Here is a 26,556-nt window from a genome sequence, read left to right as displayed (position 1 = left end):
TCTACCTTGAAATAGATAACAGTCTTTGGAAAAAGTCACTCTAGGTTGTACAAAGATTCTATGTATACAGTTTGTCACAAGTAACAAAGCTACTTTGCAAGACCCACTTCTTTCCAAAATTAAAAAAAAAGAATTTTAGTCTGTACTTGTTTGGGTGTGAATTTTTTTTTTTTTCATTTTTTGCAAAGCAGCATAGCAACAATCATGATTGTAGGACTTGCCTGAGATTGTGGTCATAACCCTGGTAAACATCATTTGCATACCAGTAAGAAAAAGAAAACAGGAGATGAGTTCTTTTTATTTTATTTTATTTTATTTTTTCTTTTTGAGACGGAGTCTCGCTCTGTCACCAGGGTGGAGTGCAGTGGCGTGATCTCGGCTCACTGCAACATCCACCTCTCGGGTTCAAATGATTCTCCTGCCTCAGCCTCCCGAGTAGCTGGTATTACAGGCGCTCGCCACCACACCCAGCTAATTATTGTATTTTTAATAGAGACAGCGTTTCACCAAGTTGGCCAGGATGGTCTTGATCTCTTGACCTCATGATCTACCCGCCTCAGTCTCCCAAAGTGCTGGGATTACAGGCTTGAGCCACCGCGTCTGGCCAGGAGATGAGTTCTTATTAAAAAGAGCAGATTCTAGAGATTTCACTCTGTTTGCATTTCTCCTTCCATGCAAGTTCTCCTTGAGTTTGGCTGACCGCAAGCTCATCTTCTTCCAGGAAGTGAGGAAACTGGTATTTGGGAATGCTTCCAGTAGCACCTGCTTTTTCCATATCTGCACTGTTACCTAATTGGAAGCCATCCACGTTGGAGACAGTGGCGTTATTTATATCGAAGCTGACTCCCAAGGAAACCAGGAGGGTAGGAACACCACCACTCTGGATCATAGAGATCTCATTGGTCTTCTTGGCCAGACCACCATTGAGCATGCTGGTGTCCTGGTTCCACACAACAGGGCCCATGTTCACTAAAGTGGCCAGGATTTCCCTGGGAAATATTTGAGACTCTTCCCATCTGCACCTAACAGAGCCATGGTGTTTTCGATAGCCAGCTTCCTACCATGGCGTGCTGAGTCACATAGTGGACCTTCCAGTTGCCTTTGGTGGTAAAAGCTTACCCACAAATGTTGCATGCAAAAGGCTTCTCTCCAGTGTGAGTGTGCTCATGAATCTGAAGAAAGCTAATGGGTGAGAAGTTCTTCCCACACCACGTGCAGCTGTGTTGCTTGGCCTGTTGGCATGGCTAGGCCGCTGACAAAGGGGTCACCCCCAGGGACAATGTGGAGGGTTCAACAAATGTGCCAGCGACTTCAACTTTGACATAGATTGACTGAGCTCAGATAAACGTTGAAGGGAGATGGCTCCAACCTTCTATCTTAGTAGGGCTGTTTTCAGAGCTTTCTGCTTTGTCCCCAGCATCAGGAGACTTTGACTGATCCTTTCTGCTTGGCCATTGACTGAGGAGAGTACCTGGAAGGATGTGGCTTCCGTGATGTCTGGACTTCAGCTCTGATACTCCTGGTCTCCCATTAGTGAGAACCAGTCGTTGGTCAAAGCTATTGCTCTTCATGGAACTGTTTTCTCTGCTGCTCTGGTGCTGCAGGCCAAAAGGGGCAGGACCCACTTTTCCCAGGGCATCTAAGGAACCCATCTTGGTGAACCCTAGTGTGGATGATGCCTACTACATGCTGGGAAGAGGCACAGGGACCTTTGAGGAGCTACTAGAGGCCTCTGGGAGCTGACTTCATCTACACTGGTGCTTTCAAAAACATCATCATGGCACATGGCACTGGTGCTGCCATTCTCATCCACCGTCATTGGCTCAGGACCCATAAAGTCACAGGAATTCTCTGGCAGTGGAAGGTTGGGAATCTGACTGGCCAGGTCCATCTGAATATGCTGCCACAACATCACAGCACCGGTGAACTTCTTCTGATAGAAAAGGCACAGATGCTGCACCTTTATGGACGTGTTGGGTTGGTGAACCCCAGTGTGTCTTAAGGGTTGCCTTTGGTAGAAAAAGCTCAGCCACAGATCTTACATTGGAAGGGTATCTCCGGAGTATGGATGCAGCAATGCATTTAAAGGGTGCTTTAGCAGCTTAATACTCGGTGGCAAATGAGGCATTTGTTGGGGTCAGTGGTGGTCATGTCAATGTACTCCACCAGCTGCTGCAATTTCAGGGTCTCTGACCCTGGTTCAGGTGTCGCACTTTCTTGGAAGCCACCAACCCTTGGGGAATTATGGTTTGGCCCCATGCCAGGAAGTGTGGGCTACAGGTCACTGGGCAATGGGCCACCTGTGAGGTCCTTGGTGTTAGACCCCAAACAGAGCTTTTGAGGTAGTCCTACAGAGGGGATTACAAGAACAGGTTTTCTGTCTAAAGAGAGACTCAGTTCATCTATTGATGTACAAAGAGTGCATAGGGGATGTCACTGCCTACCACCATTTTGTCCTAGAGCTCAGCAAAGAGTGAGGATTTGCCTTCACCTGGGGATGTTGGTGAATGTGCACCTTGAGGTTGCCCTTGGTGGTGAAGCAGTTATCACAGACAGAGCACACAAAGGGTCTCTCTTCCCATGTGGAAGTGGAGGTGGATCTGCAAGGAGCTATCAGTCTCGAAAAACCTTGTTACAGTACTTACACTTGTCCTTGTAGAGGATCACCTCGTCTTTGGGTTTAACATCCACTAAGGAGATGTTCAGTGGCTTCCCCTTCCCTTTCTTGGATGGGTCTAGTGCTACAGTGGAGAAAGGACTTTGGAAGCACACCAATCCCGGGGCCTGAGAAAGCAAAGCACTCAAGAGGTGGGACATTACATTTGGCTCACCCTGGTCCCATCCAGCTTCACAGCAAAGGGCGTCAGCCCTGGGGATGGAGAACTGGTGGTGAAAAGGATGTTGGTGTGAGGTAGTATGGTTTGTTTCAAGGTGTCCAGAGACAGACCTTGGCTTCCAGCCTTTGGGCTGAGCAAAGCCACAGCTGCAGAAACCTGCTGGGACAGGTGGCTGCACAAGGCCTTCAGGGTGTTGGCCCCTTCCCCACCTGAGTGGAAGGCGTGTAAGGCTATAAGGCCCACATGTCCACCTGGATGAGGACTTGCTTGGTGAGCTGAATCTACTGTAGCTGTTGCTGCTGCAGACACAGGATCTACTCAAGGACCCATGGGATGCTGTTGTTACTGGGCACGGAGGCTGGCAATGCATCTAAGCTCCACTGATTCATTGCCACTTTGGTGCCCTGTATTGCCTGCAGGCTCACATAGTGTTGGCCACTTTGCCTTTAAGTAAATAGCTTATCTTCTGGGGTGAGGGTGGCAAGGCCATCTCTGTTTTTAAGTGCACCACAGACTCCACACCCAGCTCCTCCTTCATGCTCCCTAGGCTGCCACCATTCTCCCTGTGACCATCCTTACTGCTTGAACTAAGTGGCTGGTGGCTCAGCACAGCTCCGGAGAAGTCTCCTGACGGCACTGACCCCTCGCTGTCATTCATGATGACAACACAACAGGTGGATTTTTAGTGCAATTTTTCTTATCTTCTAAGAACTCAAAAATGCTAAAGAACTCCACACAACATTTCTCACATTTGTGTGTTTCCTCCCAATGAAGCCACTTTATCATCGTGATTCCCTGGGTGGTTCACTGGAGCACCTAAAGTTTGGACGTCTGGCCTCAGAACGGTGAGAGAATAAATTTCTGTTGTTTTAAGCCATCCAGTTTGTGGTTGTTTGTTACAGCAGCCCCAGCTCCCAGGCCACCAGCACCACTGGGCCCGCATCTGCAAATGCTAGGGTCAGCTGCTGTGGCTGCTGCTCACCCTGGTCCTCGTTCAAGTTGATGTGCTGGGGTTTTACCAGCTTGTGCCTCGATGTGGTGTGAGCCTCAGTGTTCCCAGAGAGCCGCAGTTATTTGCCCTGTCCCTAATAGTGCTTTTTTGAAGACATAGAAAAACCCATCTTTAAACTCTTATGGACTCTCAAAGGACTCTGAATAACCAAAACAATTTTGAAAAAGAAAAAGGAACAAAATTTGGAGGACGCTCAGTTCCTGATTTCAAAACTTACTACAAAGCTACAGTAGTCAAAACAGTTTGGTACTAGAATGAGAACTGACATACAGACCAATGGATAGAAGAGTCCAGAAATAAATCGTCATATATATGGTCAGTTAACTTTTAAAAAGAGAGCTTAGATTATTCAATGGAAAAATGATGATGCCTTCAACAAATGGTGCTGGGAAAACTGGATATCTACATGTAAAAGAATGAAGGTGGACCCTTATACCAGATCATATATCAAAAGGATATAAAACCTCATAATGAATCAAAGACCTAAATGGAAGAGCTAAAACTATAAACCTCCTAGAAGAAAACATAGGGGAAAATCTTTATGACATTAGATTGGGTAATAGTTTCTTGGATATGATGCCAATAGTGCAGGCAACAAAAGAAAAAAAATGATAAATTGGAATTCATTAAAAGTAAAAACTTTTGTGCATCAAAGGACATTATCAAGAGAGTGAAAAGAGAACCCATGGGATGGGAGATAATATTAGTAAAACGTATATCTGATAAGGGATTAATATCTGGAATGTATAAAGACCTCCTGCAACTCAACAACAAAAGTAGCCCAATTCAAAAACAGGCAAAAGACTTGAATAGATAGTTCTCCAAATATATAGAAATGCCCAAGAAGCACATGAAAAGATGTTCAACATCATTAGCTATTAGGCAAAATGCAAATCAAACCCACAATGAGATACCACTTCACATCCATTAGGATGACTGTTATTTTAAAAAATTAAAACCTGAAAATAACAAGTGTTGGCAAAGATGTGGAGAAATTGGAACCCTTGTGCATTGCTAGTGAGGATGTAAAAGGTGCAGCCACTATAGAACGCAGTATGGCAGTTCCTCAAAAAATTAAACATAGAATTACCACATGATTCAACAATTCCATTTCTGGGTATATACCCAAGAGAATTGAAAGCAGGGACTCAAACAGATATTTGTGTACCATTGTTCATAGCAGCAGCATTCACAGTAGCCAAAAGGTGAAAACAGCACAAGTGTCTATTATTAAATGAACAAATACATAAAATATGGTATATACATATAATGGAATATTATTCAGCCCTAAAAAAGAATAAAATTCTGACACATGCTACAACACCAATGAACTTTGAGAACATTATGCTAACTGAAATAAGCCAGCCTTTAAAAGACAAATACTGTACGATTTCATTTATATGAGGTGTCTAGAATTGTCAAATTCATAGAGACATAAAGTTGTATGGGGGTTACCAGGGGAGTAGGGTCTGGGGAAAGAATGGGGAATTTTTGTTTTATAACTACAGAGCTTCTGTTTGGAATGATCAAAAGTTCTGGATAAGTAGTGGTGATAGGTGCACAAATTATAAATGTGCCTAGTGCCAATGAAAATGACACATACTTAAAAGTGGTTAAAATGGTAATTTTTATGTTATATATATGTTTTATCACAATAAAAGATATATGCTGGTCAATCCTAAGCAGGAGAATGGATAAACAAATTGTAGTATATTCATACAATAAAATACTACTCAGCAATATTTTTTAAAGCTACTTATATGCCCCAAAACATGGCTGAATCTCAAAAACATTATATTTAGCAAGAGAAGCCTTATACAAAGGGATATATACAGATGATTCCACTTATACCAAGTTCTAGAATAGGTTACATTATTCAAAGTGAAAAATATCACAAAGTGGTTGCCTGGAAGGGGGTTGGTTTTGATTGGAAAGGGCCTGGAATTTTCTGAGGTGAAGAAAATGTACTATATTTTGGGTTTCATAGTTGTACATAATTGCCAAAATTCATTTAATTTAACACTGAAGGTTTTATCGTATGTAAATTATCTCAAAGATACAGAAAATTTCTATTGGTCAAAATTTCTTTCTAGATGGACAGTACTGACTTGAGTATCCCAATGGTCCTTCTCCTTTCTCTCATCTCCATGGCTGCACAATCTCCTGCCTGTCTCTTTTTGATTGACACTTTCCTTATTTGACTCTGCTAATATATTAAATCAGGTTACATTAACATTTTACAGGCTTGATACATATTCAGTCTTCTTAAGGTGATTTTTCACGTCACCTTCCTGACTCTTTATGAGGTTGTATGACTTCTTCACATAACCTCCCAAAGCCAACCCTACTATAATGATCAAGTTTTTAGCTATACTTCACGATAGCTCCAACGCTAAAACATGATATTACTTTCAGTAGATGAGCCCTAGAACTAAACAAGATGGTCCAATATTTTAGTTTACAGTCAGATAACATGATTAAGTTGAACCATACGAAATTGCCAATGTTTCCCTTATTTTCAACAATTACATATGACAATTACATATGCCTCAAACAGTAAAGTTTTTGTTTTGTTTTATTTTGTTTTGTTTTTGAGACAGTCTCGTCCTGTCGCCCAGGCTGGAGTGCAATGGCATGATCTCAGCTGGCTGCAACCTCTGCCTCCTGGGTTCAAACGATTATCCTGCCTCAGCCTCCAGAGTAGCTGGAGGTGGTGGCACCCGCCAGCACACCCAGCTAAAATTTTTGTATTTTTAGTAGAGACGGGGTTTCACCATGTTGGCCAGGCTAGTCTCGAACTCCTGACCTTGTGACCCTCCTGCCTCAGCCTTCCAAAGTGCGGAGATTACAGGCGTGAACCACTGCGACTGGGCATAAAGTTTTAAAAATTGTATAATCTCACATTTTTCTCAACATCCTTAACAGGTAATCCAACGTAAGATGACCATTTCTTTTAAAATTAGAAAAATTTAATAAATAAGCACAAATGATTAGTTGAATGATTTTAAAAAGAGCTGTCATATAAGTAGTTAGATAATTAAGTTAATTAAATTTAAAGAATAATAATTAGTTAAATAATTGTTTTAAAAGATTAGTCAAGTATGTAAAAGATATTAACTAAATATTGTTTATATATATATGCTCATGGTGACCCAATATTTTGCTGGAGGTCATCTTGCAACAACAGAGATTAGCCTCTGTGTCTCATTCATTGTTACATTCTTAGCACCCAGCAGAGTGCCTGAAATACAGCAGACGCTCAAGAAATATCTGCTAAAATGAAGAAATAAGAAGGACTTTTTGTCAGATGAACGATTATAACCCCAAAACATATATCCCAACATCTTTTGCCTATAAAGGAAGCCCCAAGATAATTTTCATTGCATTTTCCCCATGTTCACATTACAGCCAAATCAACTTTCTTGTTTCTAAGACATACAGTGCCCAAATCAAAGAGAAAAGGTATATCAAAAATCCAAATTTTTCTAAATCATGTCTTCTATGTGACTGGAATAAAAAACAACATAGAGGATTGCAGGTTTGACAATAACAGAAACTTCCAGAAGAGACAGTAGAATGCAACGAGAATATAACTCCTGCCATGGAATATTTAATTTGCTGGAAGCAATATGGCAATCTGTTAGGAGCATGATGCCTATAAATTGGATGGTCCTGTGTTCAAAGGTCAGTTTTTCTCTTTTTTAGACATGACCTTGAGCAAGTTCTTTCACCTCCCTGAGCCCCTATTGCTCATCCATAAAATGGGGATGATAATTGTTCATTCATTCATTCACCTATTAAATATGTATTGAACACCTACCATATGCCAGGCCTGGAAATGGGCTCTGGGACACAACAATGAGCAAAATAGACCAAAAGGCCTGCCCTCATGGAGTTTACAATCCAGAGAGAATGACATGCAAAACATCAAGTAAGTAAAATATACAGTGCGTTTGAAGATGAGCTGAATTTTCAGGAGACTGAAATTCGGCATGAGTTGGTAGGGCAAAAACCAATGGGCTTTGAGTAATTATTGGTAATGGGATGAATTACTTGTACCAATGAGCAGCTTAGAGCAATCACTTAAATAGATTTAAGAGAATCATCACTAGCTAGATAGGCACATGTTTGAATAGATTAGTGATAGATAGACAAACAGAGCAACAGATGGATGAATTAGAGAGTCAAGCAGACAGACCTAAATAGATTGACACAAATGGTATCTCAAGGTGCCCTGACAACAGCATCTGCTGCTAGAATGACTGACTTTTGATCTTGCACGTCTGGCTAGCAAGATAGGCATTAGTGTCTCCCTCACTGGACTACAGGCATCCTTGCAAAATCCTCTCCATCTTTGAAGGTGAGTTGGAAGACCTGGTCTTCCCTTAGGAGAGGACCTATGTAAATCTGTGCCAGGCCTCTTCTCCAAATCTTCCAAAAAATCAATAGGCTCTTTCAAGCAGAGGGTAGAGATGATGCCAAGGGAAAGTCTCTGTAGCAGGAGAAGCGAACAGTCCCAAGAGATAGAAACTAGACACCAGAGAGATGAAGAGAGAATGTATTCAACAAGGAGATGGATGTCAGAAGGTGTCAAGTTTTATTTCAGTAAGACCAGTGGCCCGTCCTTCATCATTTCCCATTTCAGATAATTCAGTGTGGATTGAGTATTGAAAGCTATTGGAGAATTATCGTTGGTCTTCTGGGTGTGATAATGGCAATGCAGCACTGTAGAGAGAGAGAAAAAAAAAAAAAAAGTCTTTCTCCTTTATGTCTGCAGTAGAATAATATGATGTCTGGGATTTACTTTGGCAAACTCCAGCCAGAAAAATAGAAGAAAGAAAGTCGGGGGTTTTGATGAAACAAGCTTGGCAACATTTTTATGATTGTTGGAGTTGTGTTGGGTGCACAAGAGTTCATTAGATACTTCTCTCCACTACTGAGTGTGCTGGAAAATTTTCATAGTAAAAAGTTATGATTTTCCCATTTATTTTCAGAAGGGAAAAAATACACATAAGCACACATATATACACTTGGAGCATTTTTCCAGCTTTAGGGATTAATTCTGTTTGGCAGACGAAAGTCATTCTGTTAAATGATTTATGATATTTAAAGAGCAATTTGGTTCCATTTAATTGCTACCTTAAATTAACTGTTGCCTGAGCCTAGAGAAATGACTGCTAGGGCCAGAGTGGAGGAAGAGGTGACAGTGAGCTTCAAGTGGTACTGAGTGATTTCAAGTGTGACCAGCGACTTAGACGAAAGGATGCAGAGTTCCCACGTAAAGGGCAATGCTCTCTAAAAATCACTGCTCTCAACAATCTTCCACCATCTGAGAAGGTTATTTGAATTCCTTCCCAACTGTTCCCAAACAGAGCATTTTGTAATGCAGAGGAATTTTAAAATAATTGAACCCAGACTTATAAATGCCTTCAACATCCAGTCACTACATATTTGCTCAGTATCTACTCTATCACTGGCACTGTGCCAGGCCTAAGGACTATATGGTGGTAGACAACCTAGAGAAGAGCATTGCTATTTTTTTTTTTTTTTTGAGGTGGAGTCTCACTCTGTCACCCAGGCTGGAGTGCAGTGGCGCAATCTTGGCTCACTGCAAGCTGTGCCCCCCTCAGGTTCAAGTGATTCTCCTGCCTCAGCCTCCCAAGTAGCTGGGATTACAGGCATCTGTCACCACACCCGGCTAATTTTTGTATTTTTAGTAGAGACAGGGTTTCACCATCTTGGCCAGGCTGGTCTTGAACTCCTGACCACGTGATCCACCCGCCTCAGCCTCCCAAAAGTGCTGAGATTACAGGCATGAGCCACCGTGCCTGGCTGAGGATTACTTTCATGAGACTTACGGTCTAGCTGGAAACACAGGCATCCTCAACATATAAGCACATATTAAAGCAATTAACAACCTTCTGATAAGTGGGATTTTTTTTTTTTTTTTTTTTTTTTTTTGCTCTTGTTGCCCAGGCTGGAGTGTGATGGCATGATCTTCGCTCACTGCACCCTCCACCTCCCAGGTTCAAGTGATTCTCCTGTCTCAGCCTCCTGAGTAGCTGGGTTTACAGGCATGCGCCACCACGCCTGGCTAATTTTGTATTTTTAGCAGAGATGGGGTTTCACCATGTTGGTCAGGCTGGTCTCGAACTCCTGACCTCAGGTGATCCACCTGCCTCAGCCTCCCAGAGTGCTGGGATTACAGGCATGAGCCTGTAGGAACTTTTATAGACCACAGTAAGGATGTGCTGGACATTGGTATAAATGTTCCACAAGTAGTCACTCATTTAATCCTTCCAACAACTCATACGCCTTCTACAGGTAAAGAAACTGAGGCACAGAGAGGATAAGTAACTTGTTCAAGATTATCAGTTATTAACCAGTGGAGCCATGATTAGAACCCCAGATTTGCTGCAGAGCCTCACCTCCTAACCACTCTGCTGTCCAGCCTCTCAAATCAAGGCCACTATTACATATTTTTGGAGTATCTACCATATGCCAAGCTCTATTCTCAGCCCTGGGATAAAGCAGATAATAAAGTCCCTGCTCTCATGGAGCTTTTTGGGGGAGAGGGACAATTAGAAACATCTAAATATATAATATGCCAGAAGGCTATAAGTGTCATGTAGGACAATAATCAATGGAAAAAATAGAAAATGACAGAGGGTCTCAGATGGCAACAGCATGAAGTTCTTGTAAGTTCAAGGACTCTCCAAGAAGGTACTGAGATTGGAGGAGTGAGGTGGGCAAGTTAGGAAGTGATGTCAGAAATCAGATGATGCACATACAGCCTTGAAGTTCAATTTAGGAACTTCAGATTCCACTGTGAATAGATCAGGAACCCTCAGGGTCATGAGCTGAGGAGATAGGATACACCTCTTTTTCTTTTCTTTTTTTTTAGACAGAGTCTTGCTCTGTCACCCAGACTGGAGTGCAGTAGCATGATCTCAGTCCACTGCAACTTCTGCCTCCTGGGTTCAAGCGGTTTGTGTCTCAGCCTTCCAAATAACTGGGATTACAGGCATGTGCAACCATGCCAGGCTAATTTTTGTATTTTTAGTAGAGACAGGGTTTCACCATGTCGGTCACGCTGGTCTCAAATTCCTGTCCTCAAACGATCCTCCCACCTGGGCCTCCCAAAGTGCTGGGATTACAGGCATGAGCTACCACACCTGGCCGGGATACACCATTTTTTAAAAGGCTCACACTGCCTTTAGGGGGTGAGGGTAGAAGCAGGCAGACCCTTTAGGAGGCTGTTGCAACAATCCAGGGATTCATGATGGTGCAGCTGTGAGAGAAAGAGCGCCCCAAGGTGTTTGGCCTGAGCATCAGCCAAGAGGGAGCTGCCTTTAACTGCAATGAAGAAGACTGCAGGAGAGCAGAGTCACCTGGTAGGGTAGAGGAAAGAAAATGAACAGGTCCCTTCACTCATCGGAGGCACATAAATCGAGTGGAGTCCTATGTCAAGGTTGGAAATCAGGCTAGATGAAGAACAAGGTCAGAGAGGATAAGCAGGGGTGGTCTATGGAAATCCTGGAGCCAAAATGTCCATGCCTGCAGGGGATCCTTGTACCTGGGGTCATCTAAAGAGACCAGGGTCCTGGTGGGCTTTGAATTCAGCATTGAAAGATGGGGAAGACACAAGGATGCAGGGGAGATAATGTCCTGTCAACCATGCAAGCAAAGGTTCAGAGGGAGGCACAAGCTTGACATGTGGCTTGGACTGTCAGTGTCCTCGACGACCACTGGACAAGGTATCCAGGGCTCCGTTTTCCGCACTGCCCAGAGCATAGGCACAGGGGTGGTCAGAGCAGAGTGTGTCTGCCGAGTATCCCAGGCAGACACATTAAGCCGGATGGAGAAAAACAGATGGTGCAGCAACAAAAACAAGCCACCTCCTTCATGGCTCAGCTGTTTGAGTTGTAAAATTATTGACGGAGGCTGGGCAAGTGGAGTCCGTGGAGGAAAAATTCGGTCTGGTGATGTCTCAAAAACTCACTTAGACAAGGTGGTTCTGAGAAGAGAAATTAGACAGTCCCCTTCCCCATGGGCTTCCCACATTACTCAGCCCAGCCGCCCAAACTGTTGCCCCAGGCTATAGTACAGGCTGTGGAGGAGCAAGGGAGAGGCAGTGGAAACCAACAGTTAGGGAATTTGCTCTGCAGCCTGCTGAGTTTGAGAAGCTGCTCCCCCACCTACTAACTATGTGACTGTGGGCAAGCTCCTGGGCTGCTCTGTGCCTCATGACCTATAGTGATGATCATAGTGGCTCGTCATAGGGCGATTGTGAAATGAAGTGAGTTAATTGCTGTAAAGCATGGAGACAGTGTTTGGTATGCACTCAGTACTAATAAAAATTAACTGTAATTATTATTATCTAACTCTACATCGACAGAGCTGAGTGTACAGCTCACCACATGTTGGGAGTTCAATAAAGGGCTGCTTAATATAATTTGATGTCATCATGATCATTATCATAGTTATTGAGCTCTCACAGTGGCCAGCTCTTTGCAAAGCCATTTAGACACTTGAGTGTCTTACATTGGGATATAGGAAAAACTCAAAAATCTGAGGACATACGTCAGGCACCAATTTTGCTCAGAAACTCAGGGATCACTTTTAGAAGCAGACTTTGGTCTTGCAGATAGATATGACAAAACAAAGGAGAAAGGAAAAATGAACAAGGAGAAAAGGTTTTCCTGTGGACAAGAGCTGAGATCTTAGATGTTTCAGGGAACTAGATATGCCCATACGATTGCCCATATTCTGTGTGTGTGTGTGTGCGTGCGTGTGTGTGTGTGTGTGTTTAATTGGAGCTAGGCATTAGTTACTTAGTCAATGAGTTACTTAGTTTTAACTTGGGACAGATGGTCCTTCCCTTCTCCCTCCTTCCTCCCCTTCCATACCTTCTTTCCTTCTTCCCAAGAAGAAAAGCTCAGGGGTTCACGAACTATGACATATGGATCAGGCCAATATATGGACAAACCAGCACAACAAAAGCCAATTCCCTAAAAAGCCTGTTTGCTAAGAATGCCATTCAGCAATTGACTTTCCTTGAATTGACCTAAGTTCCTGGGATATCACTGAAGATGGAAAGACAGAGACAAGAGCAGGAAATGGGGCTCTTGGAGAGCACACCACACTGAGCCCTGCTTGGAGAGCTGCCCATCCTAAGGCACCTGTTCCCAAAGGGAGGTGGAAGATTTGTCCTCAACAGAATCCATACTCAATTCAGCTTTAAGCGACCAGAAGCACTGGGCTCATAGGGGAAATGGACAATGGAGGCTGTAAGTACTTAGGAAGGACTCTCACAGAAAGAAGAATGCCTCGAGCAAGACCTGGAGACTGGATGCCTCCTCAGAAAACATCCAGATGAAGGAGGAAGACCAGCATGAATTTCTTTTTCTTTTTCTTTTTCTTTTTGAGAAGGAGTCTCACTCCGTCGCTCAGGCTGGAGTGCAGTGGCGCAATCTCAACTCACTGCAACCTCTGCCTCCCGAGTTCAAACCATTCTCCTGCCTCAGCCTCCTGAGTAGCTGGCATTACAGGCATGCGCCACTATGCCCGGCTAATTTTTGTATTTTTAGTAGAGACAGGGTTTCGCTATGTTGGCCAAGCTGGTCTTGAACTCCTGACCTTAAATGATCTGCCCACCTCGGCCTCCCAAAGTGCTGGGATTAAAGGCATGAGCCACCGCGCCCGGCCCAGCATGAATTTCTTCGAGCAAATTCCGCTTTGTGACAGAGGAGGCAGGCTGCAATAATAAAGGTGGAGGCCAGGCACAGTGAGCTTAAGCTCAGAGTTCTTCAGAGGCCTCAGAAATAACACCACACATCTACAACCATCTGATCTTTGACAAACCTGACAAAAACGAGAAATGGGGAAAGGATTCCCTATTTAATAAATGGTGCTGGGAACTGGCTAGCTGTATGTAGAAAGCTGAAACTGCATCCCTTCCTTACACCTTATACAAAAATTAATTCTAGATGGATTAAAGACTTAAATGTTAGACCTAAAACCATAAAAACCCTAGAAGAAAACCTAGGCAATACCATTCAGGACGTAGGCATGGGCAAGGACTTCATATCTAAAACACCAAAAGCAGTGGCAACAAAAGCCAAAATTGACAAATGGGATCAAATTAAACTAAAGAGATTCTGCACAGCAAAAGAAACTACCATCAGAGTGAACAAGCAACCTATAGAATGGGGGAAAATTTTTGCAATCTACCCATCTCACAAAGGACTAATATCCAGAATCTACAAAGAACTTAAACAAATTTACAAGAAAAAAATCAAACAACCCCATCAAACAGTGGGCGAAGGATATGAACAGACACTTTGCAAAAGAAGACATTTATGCAGCCGACAGACACATGAAAAAATGCTCATCATCACTGGTCATCAGAGAAATGCAAATCAAAACCACAGTGAGATACCATCTCACACCAGTTAGAATGGCAATCATTAAAAAGTCAGGAAACAACAGGTGCTGGAGAGGATGTGGAGAAATAGGAACACTTTTACACTGTTGGTGGGAGTGTAAACTAGTTCAACCATTGTGGAAGATAGTGTGGCGATTTCTCAAGGATCTAGAACTAGAAATACCATTTGACCCAGCAATCCCATTACTGGGTATATACCCAAAGGATTATAAATCATGCTACTATAAAGACACATGCACATGTATGTTTATTGCAGCACTATTCACAATAGCAAAGACTTGGAACCAACCCAAATGTCCATCAGTGATAGACTGGATTAAGAAAATGTGGCACATATACACCATGGAATACTATGCAGCCATAAAAAGGATGAGTTCCTGTCCTTTGTAGGGACATGTATGAAGCTGGAAACCATCATTCTGAGCAAACTATCGCAAGGACAGAAAACCAAACACCACATGTTCTCACTCATAGGTGGGAATTGAACAATGAGAACACTTGGACACAGGGTGGGGAACATCACACACTGGGGCCTGTCATGGGGTGGGGGGATGGGGGAGGGATAGCATTAAGATAAATACCTAATGTAAATGACGAGTTAATGGGTGCAGCACACCAACATGGCACATGTATACCTATGTAACGAAACTGCACATTGTGCACATGTACCCTAGAACTTAAAGTATAATTAAAAAAAAAAGTTCAGAGTTCTTAAATTCCACACAACCTGCACAAAGTGATTAGCATCCTGGTGAGGCATAAAGTAGGGAGATTGTCTTTTTTTTCCTCTCCTATTTTCTATGTCTCCACCTTCCCCAGATAATATTAAGTCTGTTTGTTGATTCTCCCAACCCCACACAGAGACACGTAGCTTAATGGTTAGCAATGTGGACTTGGGGGGACAACCCACCACGTGACCTTGGGCAAATCACTTCCACTCACCTGTGCCTCAGTTTCCTCATCTGCAAAATGGAAATGAAGGTAATAAGAGTACCAGCTTTATAAGGTAGTTATAAGGGTTAAATAAATTAATACAGTAAAGTTCTTAGAATAGTCCTTGGCTCATTGTAAGTGATCAATGCATCATAGCAATTGTTACTATTAGTACTGCTACTGCTACTCCTACTAATACTATTATTCACTCAGTTGAATGAAAATACTTAGACTAAGGCAAAACATAGTAAAAACTTGGAAAGAGAAGAATTTCAGCCTTTAACTTCTTTGAACTCTAATTTATAAGAAGTCAACCGGAGAGAGGTTATATGGTTTCCATTTAGGACACGGTATGATCATCAGAAAGCTATGTTGGATGACATCTCTGGATATAATGCAAGATGGGCATTGAAATACAGTAATTTTCACCCACTGGAGTGCAGAGAGCCTTCGCTTAATGAATGAGTTGTCATGATCCATTTCAGAGAATTCTGGTGGGGAAGATCTGAACCATCCATCCTACTGGTTCCAGGAAAACACCCAAGGATGTGCTAGGAGAGACTTCTTCCAAAAGAAGAAGTAGAAATGCCTAGTTATGCTTCTGCTCTTCCCCCAGGGAGAAGAGCCACAATCCACCTGACCCTTGGCTTAGACATTTAACCCAGTTGATGGAGAGGAGAAAACCTAGATGACATTTCAAGGGATGGTGTGTTTTTCCCCCTCTGTGCACATTTCTGGCCTCTTCCTCAAGAGAAGAGAGAATTTCTGCCCTTCTGTATCTTCATCATCACTGTGCCACCCAATCCTAGAGGGGGAGAAATCGATCATCTAACATTCACTGGGCCCAGCTTTACTGAAGGTTACTACATTGAAAGGCAAACTTGCTTCCTTCTGCCATGTGTGATAGGCTCCACAAGACTGGCCCTCGCAGTGCCTTCCTTCCACTTTCCCCCACTCCCTCTGGAAGGGGTATAAAGGGTCTTAATTCTCAGGGAAGGCTGAGTTATACTCTTGCCTTGGTGGAAAGAAGCACGGACATCTCTTATTCCTTTTTTCATTTCCCTTTGTCCCAGTGGCAGCAGGCAAAAGTCAAAGCCAGCCTCCAGGCTTGTCTTAGCTCTGCCTGCACCCATGTGTCAGACCTCCCCACAATTCCCACCCAGGAGCACGGCATGACCTATTCCTCTCCACCTCCCTCGCTCCCTCCCAGGTGTTCTTGTGTCCTTGTCCATTGCGTGTATGAAATCCTTTGTGCATATACGAAAGCAGAGGTCAGGATCCAGACTCTCAGATTCCTTTGCATCTAACTGTATACACCTGCCCAAACAACAGCAGGCTATGACTCCCATTTTGCAGATGAGAAAACAGAGGCCCAGAGAGACTTAAAGGAGCTATGCTATAGAAAGTAGGTGGCACAGCCCGGATTCTATGACTGGCCTTCATGTTCTAAATCATCTTCCCAGTTCACCCACTGCTTCTTATCCACATTCGTTACTCGCTCTTTTAATACCTGAATCACTCCACAAAAAATTGTGTGTGTGTGTATATATAGATAAATATGTATTAAATACATATATGCATATGTGTATAGTAAAATAAGATATGCAATATGCAAAAGAAAATATACAACATGCATACAATATAAAATAAAATTTTATAATTCCCCCATCCAATGTCTAGTTGCTTGGAGGAATATGTGAAAATCAAATCATGTTATCTACCACTTAGACTTATTGGACTCAGAGCCGCTTCCCTCCTTCCTAATTCACAGTAGACTCTCAAAACACCAGCTCGGCATTCTCTCTCCTTCCTCAGTCTGGCAGTCAGGCTCTGAGCTATGTTCTCATTAGAGCAGAATTTCCCCCTCCACACAGCACAGTCTCTGGACGAAGGCTCTGTGGAGTTGAGGATAATAGACTGTGCCGGCAGTTCCAATCAGGTAGGCATGACAAAAAGACGCGTGCAACACCCAGGGTGTGGACAGAAGGCAACAGAGTTGGATGCAGACCCGACTGACACAGATGGTAACTGTGGTTTGCACTAGACCGGGCAGCTGGAGCTCGCTCCTCCTGCCTAGCTTTCAGGCAGGGGTCTGGGAGAAGGTGGGTGTTGAGTGGGCGTTCAGGAATGAGTGAAGTGATGCCGCCTGGACCACCAGGTGCTCTGGGGTCGAAATCTTCTCAATTAATGACTTAATGCTTGTAACACAGGTTCAGCACATGTGCCCCAGTGCCTGATGAGAGAGCAGGGCAGCGCTCTTTTGCCATTAATCCTGGAAAGGATTTTCTAATCTTCTCGTCATGGTGGCAAGAGCTTGTGGGAGCCAGAGCTAGAGGCAGTTCCAGTAGAGGAAAAAAAATACCAGCTTTGGACTTGGAAACCTGGACTCTGATTCCAGTTTTGTTTATATACAGATGGGGAGAAACACACCATCCCTTGAGCTGCAGGACCTGGGACAAATCACCTCATTTTCCCGGAGCACAGATTTCCCATCCTGACCTGCATATAAATTATGTCAGTCTACCAATAATATAAATATACTATCTATATACGTACGCATATGTAAAAGCACAAACTCCTAACCTGGGCAAGGGTCTGCATGTTCCAGTCCCTGCCCATCTTTCACCCTCTATTCCTATCATCCTCCACCCTAAGTCCAGTTGGCTCCAGCCTCGCATCCTCTTGCATCTCTCAAAGGACCAAGCTCACTCCCACCTCCACTCTCTTTACACCTTTTCTTCCTTCTGCCTGCAATACTTTCCCACCCTCTTTCTCTGACCAACTCCATGTCTCACCTTAAATAGCACTTCTCCCAAGAACCTATCTGGACTGCCTCTTGCTCCTGACAAGGCCTCAGTTGAGCAACCTGAAGGCCACAGAGCCTGGTGGTTGGAACACTGGAACTGCAGTTGGCACACCTGGGTTCAAATCTGAACCTGACAGTCACTGACTCATGTGACCTTGGGAAAAGTCTTGTCTGAGACCCTATCTCCTAGTCTGTAAAACAGGACTCATATTAGGTTTACATCAGAGGACTGACATGAGGATTAAATGAAATTAACTATGGAAGATACACAGACACTGGATAAGAGATGCCTGTTTCCCCTCTACAACACTCGGAATCATTAATATGTTAGAAAATATTCATCCTATTATATGTTCCACATCTATCTCCCCTGCCAGATTTCGGACTCAAAGAGAGAAGGAACCATCTCTGCATGTTTCATCCCTGTCTCCAAGTCCCCACCAGACAAGATACGCAATGAATTGTGTGGCTTCAGCGAATGACTAAAATGAAGACATTAGCACCTGTCTCCAGGATCTCCTGCGGAAGTAAAGGAGATTGTGTGCAGTTGAGTGCATTACAGGCCATTAAATGCCGCGAGAACAGGAAAGATGGTTATTGCATCGTTTGTGAGGTGCAGAAGGGCTGACAGGCCAGTGGGTGGGGCAGAAGGAAGGGCATTCATGGCAGGGAAGAGAAAGAGAATTCGATTATGGGAAGGGCTGGAGAAGTTGTGGGGAGGAACAGTTAGAGGGTGGCCTGAGGGAATGAAAGATAGTGCTGAAGATAATGACACCACTGCTTTTACATAAAATATCCAGGCCCTGAGCATGGGCTAAGGGTCAGTCCACCTGTGACAACCCTAAGATTGAGACGTTTATGCTCGTTTTCCTCCTGAGGACTGACTTTCCCCAGAAGGCTTTTATTTATGCATTTATTCATGCGATATTTATTGATTTCCTACTAAACGCACTTTACTGAGCACTTACTAAGTTCACTTTGAGGTGCAGGGGATATAGCAATGAATAAACCAGACCAAGTTCCTGCTCTTATGAAACTTATATCCTAGTGGAGATAAGGAAATAAGTAAATTAGCCACTACAGGTATAAGTGTCATGAAGGAAAATAAAGTTACAGAGGGGATGGGAATGGTGCAGGTCAGGACTATCTTACAGAAGAGACTCAAGAAGGCTTCTCTGATAAGATCCATTTCAGCAGCAATCTAAAGGGAGCAGATGTAGGAGCTGTAAGGAAATCTGAGGGAACAGCATTCTAAGCAGAGGGAACTGCAGGTATAAAGGCCCTCAGCTGAAAGTGAAGCCATCCTTACAGAGTTAATGAGAATTCCGGACAGAAATATAGCTGTAATTAAGCATTAATCAGGCTGCACTTTGGCTCACTTCCTTGTAATGGAAAGTAATCCATAACACTAGATGCTGACCACTTACATCCTCTTTGTTCCTATAGATAGAATCTCTGATGTTAGAATGATAAAGTTTTCATTTACAAATTGCTTAAGCAGATCCTGGATTCCAGTGGAACACCTGATGCTGACCAGTTTAAAGACCCCCACAGAGGAACTGAGCCAGCATGAGAATGAAGTTTCTTCATCTCCCTGTGCCCTGGCTTCATCCTAACACTCTTTGACCAAGCAACAATCTCCATGCTTTGGCCCACTCCAAAACCCTTAAAACCCTAACCCCAAGTTCCTTGGGAGATGGATTTGAGGTTTCCTCTGTCTCCTATTTCAGCAGCCCTATGATTAAGCCTCTTTCTCTGCTGCAACCACTGGGCCATGGACCTATTGCTATTACAAGAGTGTGCTTGGTGGATTCAAGGAACAGCACCGTGGTGGTTTTGGCTGGAGTGCAGTGAGCAAGGGGGAAGTAAAAAGAGATGAGATCAGAAAGCAGCCAGGCTCCTGATCAGGTGGCCTTTATTGGCCACGATGAGGGCTAATGAAAAGAATACCATTACATGTCTTAGTCTTTAATAGATCACTAGCTGCCTGTGAAAAAACAGAGTGTAGAGGGCAAGGGTGGAAGAGGGAGACCACTGCGGGGAGGAGGTTGCTGCTGTCCAGGTGGGCAATGATGGTGGCTGGGACCAGGAAGCAATGGAGGAGATGGGTAGTCTCTGCAATGAGGCTTTTCTCTGTCTATAGGGGAATTGGATTTGCATTAGAAATCATAATCAGAACTAGTCTGGGCGCAGTGTAAACTCAGCACTCTGGGAGGCTGAAGTGGGAGGATCGCTTGAGGTCAGGAGTTCTAGACCCTGGAACCCCATCTCTACAAAAATACAAAAATTAGCTGGGCATGGTGGAGCACGCCTATAATCCCAGCTGCTTGGGAGGCTGAGGCACAAGAATTTGCTTGAACCCAGGAAGTGGAGGTTACAGTGAGCTGAAATTACACCACTTTACTCCAGCCTGGGCAACAGAGCAAGACTCCATCTCAAAAAAAAAAAAAAAAAACAAGGAATCATAATCAGAACTAAAGGAGACCTTGACCCTCAGCTGGTCCAAGGACCCTCATCTGACCAATGAGATTTCTCCAAGGTCACATGGTCAGAGACTGGACAGAGCTTGGGCCTGAATCCCCTTCCCAGTTCAAAGCCCTTCCACCTGGTGGCTTCTTTTTGGTCATTGTGACTGTCCCTTCCATCTCTGTGGCTTTGTACAAACAGATCCACAAAGAGCTACTGCACTTTAGAGGTTGAGGGTATAATTAAGAACAACTTGCTTTTCATTTATAATTTATGCGTTATACACCACCTACTTCCCAAAAGGATTTGAGACAGCTTACAATAACAATCGTCTTTAAACCATCTGCACAGCCACCAAAAAACATGTTTTCAGAGAATCCTTAATGGCACAAGGAAATGTACAAAACATAACTTTTAATGAAAATGACAGGACACAATACTCTATTTACTATAATATTGTTACATATTATGAGGATGGATAAGGAGAGGGAAGAGAGGGAGAGTGAGAAGGGGGAAGAGAGAATGGGAAGGGAATGGAAAGAAGGGGAGAGGGAAGGGAGGGGAGGGGAGGAAACACCAATAGTGGTTATTTCCTTTGTTAAAATTGTATGGTGAGACCTCATTGCTCACAGCATAGGTCCCCAAAATATTGTAAATAAAATTATTTTCAACAGCACTCTAACATCTTTTTTAATATTAATAGTTATGCATTTGTATATTAAACGTGAATTTTTAAAAATATGGCTAACACATCAAATCCACGTGTGCTGGTTAGATTTCATTGCCCTTCCAGATCCATTCTTCATCCTTTTCTGCCCTGCTCTGTACAGAGGAGACTTCTTTGCCCTCTGGCTTGGTTTGGGCCAATAGGAATTCCAGTAAAAATATATATATATATCAGAGGGCAGAGGAGGGAGGTGTGAGGATATTAGTTACCTCTTTCCCCCAACCCTTCCTCCACTGCCCCAGCTCTAGAATGGCTGTGCCCCTTGGCTGCCCACGAGCCTCTATTTCAGGGCTCCAGTTCTCCTTGGGGTCCATGAATACTGTTCCCCTCTGCTAATTCCTGTTTCACTGTCCGTTGCTGTCTTCCTTAGCCCTGCCCTCACCTATATAATAGTCCCTTTATTCGACTCTTTTTTTCTTTAGTATTTCTTAAAGTGCATAAGAATCACCAGGAAGTGGAGCTGGTTAAAACACAGATTCCTGCCCCATTCCCGGAGATTCTGCTTCAGTAAGTCTGGGCAGGGCCTGAGGAGTTTTATTTCTAAGGAGCGCTCAGATGATGCTTATGTTGTTAGTCCAGAGACTATACTTTGAGTAGCAATGCTTGAGTGAAACCCTTTGGGTGTGTTATCTGCTTTCTGGAAGTTCCATGACTAATTCTCGATGAGGCAGTCCAGTGGCAGTTTCTGCAGTGGTGAAAATGCTCTATAAAATTCTATACTTTCCAACAGAGGAGCCACGGGTGTCTCCTGAGCACTTGAAACGTGGCTAGTGCAATTAAGGTACTGGGTTTTTAATTATATTGAATTTTAATTAACAAAAATAATTAGCTCTGAGCTACTAAGGGTCAGTTGGCACTTTCAACAGTCTAACTGGAAATCTCCTTAACTATTGACAGGTTCATTAGGCACCATTTTTATCTTCATGTTACTGCAGGGGACAGTTTTGTTAATTGTTCTGGCAGTTCATCATTCAAGTTTCATTTTCTCCTGTCTCCAACAGCAATTTTCTCATTGACCTTCCAGCCTCCATTAACAGCCTTCTTGAGGCATTTCAGGTCTTTATCCACTGCCCAGTTCCAAGGCGACTGACACATGATATGGCAGCATTCTACTTTTAGATACCAACTTCCCTTTTAATTATTTATTGCTGCATAGCAAGCCACCCACGACTTAATGCCTTGAAACAACAGCCATGTTATTATCACTGAGTCTTTGGGTTGACTGGGTTCAGCTTGATGACTCTTCTGCTCTATGTGATGTTGCCTGGGGATACAGTGATCAGGGGGCTCAACTGGGATGAAACATTCAAGATGGATTACTCACCTGACTGGCAGTCAGGGTTGGCTGGATGCTGAGATGGGGCTACCACCCAGAGTGCCTCAATTCTTACTCATGTGTCTGCTCTACATAGTTTAAGCTTCCCACAGCACAGCAGCTGGTTCCCAAAGGCAAGAAGTAAAAACTTCTTGGAAATCTTAGAACATCACTTCTTGTACATTCTAGTGGTTAAAGCCAGCTACATGACAACCCAGATTCAAGGGAGTGGAAACAACTTCCACCTCTTCGTGTGAGGAGTGGCATGTACACAGAGTGAAGGAATGGATTGTTGGTGTTACCTCTGTAGATGTGCTGCTGCAATGCCTTGTCCTCAGTGAGTATGTTTTCACTGCAAAAATAGACCCATGTAGACTACTGCTCCTCAAACTTGTGTACCCGCAGTCCCCCGGGGATTACATTAAATGCATTAAAATGCAGACTCTGATTCAGTATATCTAGGTGAGAAACCACATTTTTAACAAGTTTCAGGTGATGCCAGTGCTAGTGGTTTGAGTAGCAAGGATGTAGATTAGATAGTGGAAGTCCACTATGCTTTTATATGTGTACTTCCATGTAAATTTCACAATGACCCTGAGGGTTAGGAATGATTATCTCCATTTTACACATGAGGAAACAGTGGCTTGAAAGCACAGACCATGCTTTGAGTAACAGGGAGGTAGATTAGATAATGGAAGTCACCTGGGGTTTAGAATCACAAGACTTCAGTCCAAAAACCTATCTCTATCACTTTTTGAAATTTCTTTTCTTTTCTTTTCTTTTTTTTGCTGTGAGTCTTTGAGTAAGTTATCTAGTCTCAGTGTCTTCATCTGTTAAAACGGAACCATAGAACAACTGTGAGAATCCATAGGAAGAAGTACAAGGAAATATTAGTTTAGTCTCTAACTAGCTGTGTTTCTTGGGGCATTTAACTTCCTCTCTCTGAGCTTTAGTCTCTCCACTTAAAATTAAAGTGAGAATGGGAATGAAAGTAGCAACCTCACAGGGTGGTGGTGAGCATGCAGTAAAACCTAGAATTAGCAGAGGGTATTGACAGGACATGGGATACACACTGGTTTTCCTTTCCTTTTCATCCCCTTCAGCACCATCAAATATTTCCCAGCAGGTCAGCATTTGCTGATGTTTTGCAGAAGGACAGGGTAGAAGGAAACAAGGACTGAGTTTCTGAGTTAAGTAAGATTCAAATCTCACCTATGGTTTGCCTCTAACAATGACACCCTGTGACCACAGAAAAGTGAGAATTGGCTTCTCCTTCTCCCCCTACTGGGTTGGAACCAAGGATAATAACCAAGAACCATATTTGTCCTAGATATCTGGCAAATAGCCTCAGCCCTGTTGTTTGTGGTATCAGTGGCCGGTATGATTAATGATTCCTGCTGGGAAATGCAGCTGTGAGCTTCTGATGATGGAGGGCAGCTATGAGGCCCTGAGTCCCAGGACACTCCCATCTAGTACCACACGGGCTGTGCCCCCACCAGGATCCTTAGGCCACCCTTGGGAATCAGATGTTCTGGACCCACTGTAGACAGTCCAGGTTTGTTTAGTCTTTTATTTGGGCTTTCTTATATTCACTGAGATCTGTGTAGAATCCAAAAAGGGTCTCCAACATTGAAATTGTGTCAAGCTGTCATACCTGGGAATGAGGCCACAAACAACAAGGCAAGAAGCAATGGTTCATGTTCATTTTGCACTTACTCCATGCTAGGATCTGAGATAACTGTATCAACACACATTGTCTCATCCTCACAACAACCCTACAAAGAAGATAGCTTAAGAATCCCCATTTTTCAGGTAAGGAAACAGAGGTATACAGAGATGAAATGACCTACTGGAAGTCACACAGTGAAGTGGCAAGCTTAGACTTGAATTCAGCTCTAGCTAACATCAGACTGTGCTGAGATGATTTTGAGGGCTGATGAAATTTGGCTGGGGTGGGAGGGGAGTAGCATCTCACAACATCTCACAATTAAAAATGTTTCTATCCTAGTTCAGTGACCATGGTGTTGTTCCCCTGTACACACATACACACACACATGCACACACAAACACACACACACACACACACCTGGGAAGAGGAGAGCCCTAAGGGTAAAGTGGGAGTTCAAGAACCAACTTATTTGGTTCTCTTGACCAAAGCAAAACTGGAAGAGTCTGTTGATCCAATCTGGATCTGCTGCTCCACAAATACCAGGCTTGGTGCTGTACCACCTGGTGACCACATCATCTGGCTTCGTACGTAAGGCCTTCTCTTCCTCACTGGACTGTGTCTTCCTTAAAGATACAGATATTGCCTTCTGCTTCAAACCCCCTGCACTTCCCACCATGGTCACTGAGATAAGTTCCTCTTCTGCAGCCACCCTCTCTCTACTTGGGTCCTCATCCAGCTCATTCTCTGAAATGATTTTTGAAAATGCAAGTTAAATGATGTCACTCCCCAGCTTAAAAATCCCTCAGGGATTCTCCCTGTCTTTAGAGTCAGAGTATCCAAAGTCTTTCCCAAGCTCATCTCCTGACACTTCCTTGCCCACACCAAGCCCTCCAGCCATGCCCCACCACCTCTAGCTAGCATCACGAGCTGGTTCTCACTTCCCCACTTTTCTCCTGACACTTCCTTGCCCACACCAAGCCCTCCAGCCATGCCCCGCCACCTCTAGCTAGCATCACGAGCTGGTTCTCACTTCCCCACTTTTCTCCTGCTGTTTCCTATGCCTGGAACGTCCTTTCCCCAACTCACTACCCTAGTAATATGGCCTCCAGCAAGTCACCTCACCCCTCTGAAATTCAACTGGCTCATCGTTACAATGAGGCTAATGATTAGGCCTCCCTCACAGGTGACTGGAGGATTAAGGAAGACAAGAAGCACAAAATGCCTGACACAGGACCTGGCCACCATTAGTGTCCCGCCTGGCTATGGTGGGGAGGGAGTCTATTCCTTGGCCCAGAATCTTCCTTGCCAGTATCATCTTAGTCAATTTTACACTTTTCCAAGGAAGCTTCCCACACTATCTTGACCTCCACCTGAGGTTTTATTTTCCCCAGAAGACCTAAATCTGGATGATTAACAGAAAATAAAGAAAAGTGGTACTTTTTTTTCCTCTCCAGTGGCCAAGGGAGAAAAGGAAGGGAGTTGGATTGCTGAAGAAAGAGACAGCTTTGGAACGGCCACTGGAGTTTTAAAGACTTAGATGCAGGCTTATGGATGAGGTGAGGGATTAATCACTTCCTTTTCTTTTAAAGAGTGACTTGAGGCAGAAGGACAGTCTCACTCAAGATCATATACAGCGTTTTCTTGGCAAACTACTGCCATTTGTCGCCCTTCGGGAAAAGCATGAGCAGAAGGGAAACAAATATTAGAAAAGTATTTTACCCGAAAAGCCCCACAGTCTGTAGGATAAATTGCCTGCCATGGCTACAGCCACAGGGAAGTTTCACACGATTACTTGCCCAAGATCCTCATAAATTGTCAGCTTTGCCAGTCAGATGTTAAACCAAACTTGAGGGATAAGAGGAAGAGTCATAAACATTAAATACATAATCTTTCAAGTGTGTGCCTTCATTTCCTGACTGTTTCTTCTCCAAAGGGAATTGTTTTCTCTTTTCTTTCTCTTCTTCCTTTTCCTTTGACGTTGCAGAGAGGAGTCAGAAATCATCAGTTGGGTTTCTGATTCACCACACAATGGAGCTCTGGGAAAGAAGGACTAGCTTAGGGGAAAAGGAAAAAGTGTTACAATCAGACGGTCTTGGGTGTTCATTCTTGCTCTGTCACTTGCAGTGTTAAGTCTTCCTGTGATGTGCTTAACCTCTCCAAGTCACTTTTTCCTCGTCTATAAAATGGAGATAGTCATTCCTAACCCTAAGGGTCACCGTGAAATTTACGTGGAATTACACATAAAAGGCAATAAGTAGTAGGGACTCAATAAATGGCTGTTGTTATTATTATCGTTGTTGTTATTATTATACTTGAATAGGATATTTAAGATACTTCAGTGGTC

General features: G+C 43.5%; 1 pseudogene; it reads right to left on the bottom strand.

Moving 5' to 3' along the window:
* Positions 1 to 622: 622 nt before the first annotated feature.
* Positions 623 to 25,971, bottom strand: LOC100612930 (sal-like protein 4; annotated as a pseudogene).
* Between the last annotated feature and the right edge of the window lie 585 nt (positions 25,972 to 26,556).

This window comes from Pan troglodytes, chromosome 18, assembly GCF_028858775.2.
Source record: "Pan troglodytes isolate AG18354 chromosome 18, NHGRI_mPanTro3-v2.0_pri, whole genome shotgun sequence".
NCBI lineage: Eukaryota > Metazoa > Chordata > Mammalia > Primates > Hominidae > Pan > Pan troglodytes.
Note: the sequence above shows the minus strand (reverse complement) of the source record. Positions and strands in the feature narration are given on the sequence as shown.